Source organism: Gavialis gangeticus, unplaced genomic scaffold (assembly GCF_001723915.1).
Source record: "Gavialis gangeticus isolate Ggan-Ray unplaced genomic scaffold, GavGan_comp1, whole genome shotgun sequence".
NCBI classification, from domain to species: Eukaryota; Metazoa; Chordata; order Crocodylia; family Gavialidae; genus Gavialis; species Gavialis gangeticus.
The window spans coordinates 67,104,556-67,110,998 of record NW_017728993.1 but is presented as its reverse complement, the minus strand read 5'-3'; positions in this window follow the sequence as shown (position 1 = coordinate 67,110,998).

Sequence of the window (6,443 nt, the reverse complement as noted above, 5' to 3'; positions counted from 1 at the left end):
GCCTCCCCCCAACCCAGGAGGCATCAGTCGCCGACCCAGAGGGGTGCAGGGGGGCCCTGCACGCTACCTGGTGGACCAGGAAGTGCTTCTGGTCCACTTCTGGGTCTGCTGCTGAGTGTGCTGGGGAGCCCCCCACACTTCTGTGGGACACTGAATCTGTCCCAGCACTGCAACATTCAGAGCCCCTGCTACCTAGAGGTATGTAGAAAAAACATTTAAAGCTGTGTCTATGTCCAAATCACTGAAACTCTCCAAATTGATTTGGAGGGTTCCGAATCAATTTGGAGAGATTGAAGGGTCCTCTGATTTTATTTGGATTCAGAGATTCGGCCACTGAGTCGGACCGAATCTTTGCTGAATCGAATCAGGGACTGAAGCTTCGCACAGCCCTACTAGCCATATTTATGAATCATCATTTTCCTCTTAAGCCTTTCTGGACAGATTACTTTCTGCAAAGAGGCTGAAAGTGCAAAGAGAGTGGAATCATCAGACAACGTCATCAACCTTTTCCTTCCCCTACTTTTTTCTTCCTACTTGCTGAGACCTTTCTTGTAGCATCTATTGTTTCTGATGCCCTCTAGGCATTCTTTCTCCCTGTTCCACTTGCTGACTCCCCCACTTCCTTCCTCCTCTTCCTCTATTTACTCTTTGCCCCAATACCTTTCCACCAGTCCAGAAAGCTTCCTGCACTCCTTTTCTCTACCTGCTGGTATCTTTCCTTTTCTAGTTTCTCTTGAGCCAGGAACTTGCAATGCATTTTTTCTAACGTGCCCAAGTTATGCCTCTCTTTGTTCTCACTGATTTTAATGGTAACATGCCTATTAAGTTCAATAGGAATAGAGTTCGGCCAAGACTGAATGCTTTAAAAAATCTGACCTGTTAATACTTTGTTCCCCAGTTCTCTATCACTAAACTGGGAATAACAACATTTCCTTCTTCCCAGGCCTCATCTCTGTGGTCTGTTTAGATTGTAAGTTTCTTTGGGGCAGAAACTGTCTCTCACTGCATGGAGGAACAGTGCTTAGCATAATAAGGGCCCAGTCCTATTTAGGGGCCTCTACACACACCTGTGATAGCAGACCCTGTTGAGAAGGGCAAGCTAGATTTTGGTTCAAATGCCATTTTCCTCTTACTTCACTCAACATTTTCATTTTTGTCCAGTCCCAGATGGTATTCTCATATAGATTGGAGAAGCAGACACATAACAAACATATGACAACTTATGGAGATGGCTTCTTTTTTCCTTTTATTGAAAATGATTGTTTCTATTCTAGTGCAAACACTGTATATTTTACATCATAAAGCAAGATATAATTTACAGAATACATTTCCATGAGATTTTTGGAACCTCTCAGTGGCATTTTGAATCAATTCTATCATCATTGGCATCATTGTATTTTAATTTTTTTCCCCACTTAAAATTCCATATATTCCTTCTGGATAGAGCAAGGCTGGAGGTTAATCACCAGAATATGTGCAGGCTGGTAAGAGGGGAGACATGCCTCATGAACATTTTCTACCTTAAGGGTGCCCAAATTTTGTGATGCCATGAATTACCTTGGTAATTTCCTAGAAGCCCACTCACTGCACCTGGAAGATATGATTAAAGCCATGAATAGTTTCATGCTTACAGGACTGAGCTCCTAATTTGCATACATATTTATACAGTTTTATAACTTACAGAGTAAACATATGTGATCATAATACTTTACTTTTGCTTGTTAGATTAATAAAAATTGCCTCGTTGGTTGAAGTAATCAGAAAGGAAAAAAAACCTGGAATCGTTCAACATTGACCCCTGATTATATTTAGAAAAGGCAGCAAGCATTTGGGGTGTATTTTTAGAATCTGTAGGCTGCATCTGACTGGACTGCCCTCTACTCAGACATACTGGAATTTATTTCACCATTGGGATGCCATTGAAATAGAATATCTCAATCCAAATAACAAGACAGAACCTAGAGGGATTGTCCATGGTGAAAATGCTACAACCATTGACTCACCTGCATAAGTTTATTCACCAAGTTGGCTCATTACAGCCAATGTGAAACTTCACAGGAGTAAAATTAGGCATGAGCATAAGTATTGGCAGGATCAGGGCCTTACTTAAGTTCTGGCATTTATATGCAACCCTTATTTTTACAGTCATTGTAACTCAAGGAATGCAAGATGGACATCATTTGTACTCAACATTTTAATTTCACTTTCTCTGAGATGTTTTTCTTGCTAGCATAAGAAATGGTTCCTTTGCTTAGAAACCCAAAAAACAACTTGGTTAAATTGAAAGTGACGGCTGCTTACAAACAAATGCTTTGGCTTCAAAAACTGAAGGAGAGAAAAGGGATTATAAAAAATGTGTGAATTAGTTGAGAACTTTGGGCCTGATCTGCAGGTGGTATCAGTCCTCCAAAACTTCACTTACAACATTAGGTCAGTCTACACCAGCTGAGTTGCAGCTTTTGATTCCAATTCAGGTGTGTGATTTTCCCTATTGCTCTAGTTGGTGCAAGATAAGTTGGGGCGGGGGGGAAGGGGGGTCTGGCAGTCACCCATGTTTGGATGTAAAAACTCAGAAAGAAAGGAAATTAGAGTCCAAGGGCCTTTTCCTACAGGTATGCTAGCATGATTGACACTCACTGAACACAGTGATCTGAAGAGTCCTGTGAAGATATATCATGGGCTTTTCCCCAACAGAGAAACCCAGTTTTCCAAAGGAAACAGTTTCTCCCTGCTGGGCAAGAGCATCTTGTAACTGTTCACAGTGTGGCATAATGTTTTTGACTGAGATATCACTTCCACCTGAATATCTCAATATGGCAGACTAGGAGAGTGAAGCATGGAAAGGTGCAATCACTTGACCCAGGCCACCCAGTGATTCAGTGGCAGCTACAAGGACAAAATCCAGGAGTCTGGACTTCCAGTGCCCCAGTAAACAACACAAAGTATCTAAGAAAATTGAAGATAACATAAAATGCTTTCCATCATCCACAATTTCATTCTAAAACTCGCCAGTATTCCCCTTAAGATCTTCCATGTCAACTTCTGCTTGGAAGTGGATCACTAAAAAAATTCCTTCTCCCTGTACACACCTAAGTCCTATTGGAAAGGTATACTTCTAACACTTTTCTTTCATTTTTTCCCCTGCCATGCTACCAGCCCCTGCTGATAACCACGGCAAGGGAGTTGGTACAGACGGGTCACTGTTATTGTAATTGTTGTGCTGCCTCCCCCTGCTCTGAGGTCTATCCACACAGTGATTGAGACACATGTGGCTGCCAACATTGCTACCACCTTTAGAATGGCACTTATGGCAGAATAAAAATAGTACAGGCTTCAAGCCTTCAAAAATCCAAAGTTCCTCCCTATACCAAACGTGAAATTGAATTGAAAAATTTAATAAATGTTGGGTTTTGATCCTTTTTTGTTTGTTTGTTTTTGCCTGCTGGATGTTGAGTGTTTAGGTTATGCATGGGTCACATTTTCAAATTTTCTTCATAACCATAATAGCCAGAAACTTAAGATTTCTTTTTTAGTGAAAGCTGAAACCAGGAGCTGTGCCTTTAAGAACAAGAACATTGGTGCAGTGGTGGGAAATCTAAGGAAACCACTAAGGCAGACATGATCATAGCAGCCATGTTTTAACATCAACACTTGATGCATGAAACTTCTTTGGACATCTCTAGCTATGTGTGAAAGTCTGGCCAGGAAAATTTCATTAGCAAAGCAGTGATAGATAGAAAAATAGAGGATGAAGGCCACCAAAGAGAATCTAAAGGTCAGTTGGTTTAAAAAAAAATCAACTCTGTTTTACAAGGTAAATCCCACTGAAGTTCAGAGGTGAAGTTCTCTCTTCCAGGGCAATGAATTTGTACATGGACTGGACTGTAAGGACGGGCACCTGCCCTGGAATAGATATAGAACTGATCAACTTGCATGCTTCCAAAAGGCACTGTGGTATTATCTGTTAGATGAAACACAAAACAAAATCCTGAGCACTTTTAAGGCCTACTGTTCAGCAACATGGAAGTTAGTATAGCTTTGCAGTTGAGCCGGTCTGGAATTCTTCAATGAAGCTATTCTACTGAAATATGTAGATTTGTCAACAAATCTGTTTACACGACAAGATTGATTTTAATGAATCTCTCAACTTGGTTTTTTTTTTTAGGAGAAAAGAGTTTCAAAATGATCAGAGTGTCCTGTTTCAATATTTTTAAATAGGAAAATTTGGGGGTCTTTTGAGTCAAAAGTACTTTTCATTTAGAATTTTTTTTTTAATTCACACTAACAAAAGGTTCAAAAAAGAAAAGGTTGAAAAAGGTTAAATTAAAAAGAAATCATTCAAAATTACTGAAAGTCTAACTGACTAGAACTGAAAGTGTTCTGGTTTTCAGTTTGCAATTTTTTTTGAGCGTTCTATTGGTCCAGATTCAAGAGCGGATTTTTTTTGTAGGAATGTTTTGTTTTTGATACCTTAAAAAAACTGTCAAGAAATGGGAAATCTTTTCCCCACTTGTGTCTCTTTATGGTCATTGGGGCTCTACCACTTTCCGCCAGTTGTGTAAGTGGACCTGTGCTTTTTCAAGCATTTACCCTTATACCCTTATACTCTGGTAAACTTTATATTTTACCTATCTAATGCTCCACTTAATTTTAAATGGAGCATGGATCTATTTTGCACCTCCTGTAATATATTGTTTTACATTGATGTCTATTCTCAGAATACTTCACGCCCATATTGGGCAGGGGTGGAACAGGGACAAAACTAGCCAGGGCTGAGCTGGTGTCAGACTCATGGAAGTCCCAGGCAGATCTGGTTAAGATCTGGCCCCTCCTCTTCTCCTTCGCATATGTAAAAAGTCATGGGCGACTGCCCTGATTGTTCATCCCTAAGGACATGAGTGACTGGTGCCTCCTGAATCTGTGGGGGGGACAGAAGCTGCTGACGGTGGCGGCCCTGTCAGGGGGGCACCAGCCCTACCGACAGTATCAGCCATTGGGGGGGCATATACACCCCCGTGCACCCCCTACCAGTCGCCTATGCCTCAGGACTGGCTCTGCCTGGAAGAAGTAGTAAATCATACGTATTTGAGCCTTATTGGGAGAGGGGGTGTCAAGGACAAAATGTGATGCTGCTCCAGGCCACATTATCTTTATGTGGAAGCCCTCTGTATTAGGCAAAGCCTTCATAGGATTGTCTATTGGCTGGCACAGAGCTTTCATGCAAGTGAACCTGTCTCTCCTGATATCCACCTGGTTGCAGGGCCACACCCTCGACTTAAACCTTATTCCTAACAGGGGGAGATATGCAATGAGGTTCCCTATTGTATTTCCCCAAGGATCTCTTCTGGCAAGTCCTCTTGCAGGAAAAAGTGATGCAGCCCTGAATACAGCCTTCAGGATTTGGTCCAATGGAAGCCTAAGTTTGCCTGAGCAGTGAGTTTTGCCTGAGTTAAGACTGGCTCACAGACTGTAAAGTGCTTAGGCACCCTGCAGAATGAAAAGTTCTCTCTAAGTGATATAGGGTAGGGTATGCCCATAAATAGAAGTCATGTGGGTGAATTTGGCACTTGGTATAGAGCAGTCTCTACAGGCACCTGGATGCAGCACAAACATCCTGAATACTTCCAATGCATTTTATTTTGTTTAATAATAAAAAAAACACCAACCAAGCTTGCATGTATATCTTATATATATAAATATATACAGTATATATAAAACAAATGCATTTGGACAACACCTTTACCTGTGGCAAAAAATCAGAAGGCACAGGGGAAAAAGTAAAAGTCCTATTTTTGGACCTACAATGATCTTCCCCCCTATACACATACACTCTGCCTTAAGAAGGGTTTTCTCTTCTTTGGTTTTTCAAAGAGGCTGTGCCAAAACTAATCAGAAAGCAACAACTAGTTTCAAAACCCAAGGAGACTGAAAGTAAAACCCAATGTTCCAGGCCACTGAGACAGAGGGACCCACAGCTTTGCACACAAAGGCTTCTCAGAGGCTAAATGATAATGGCTCTTCAGCTGCAGTAAACTCGTGGTCCAGATATCTGGGTCTCGTGGATATGCTGGAGAGGCTTTGGCTTCTGAATTCCCTCTTCTAGGGTGACCTGGGGCATAGGAAGTGAAGGGGCAAGCACTGAACCTCAGGACAGTCTAGAGTTCAAGGGCTGAACTGATAGGATTTCGTTTTGCAGTCTTGTCCAAAACACAAAAAAACAAGAATGGGATTCTCCTTAACTGAAGAAGCTCATAGTATATTGAGCAGAAGCTATAAACCTGACAAGAATTGATGGCATTATCCAGAAAGGAAGAAAGAATATTGTAACTAATTTGCAGCTCATTTTGCTCCTGTTTCTGTCCCAATATTCTGTGTGTGTGTGTGTGTGTGTGTGCGTGTGCGTGTGTGTGTGTGTGTGTGTGTGTGTGTGTGTGTGTGTGTGT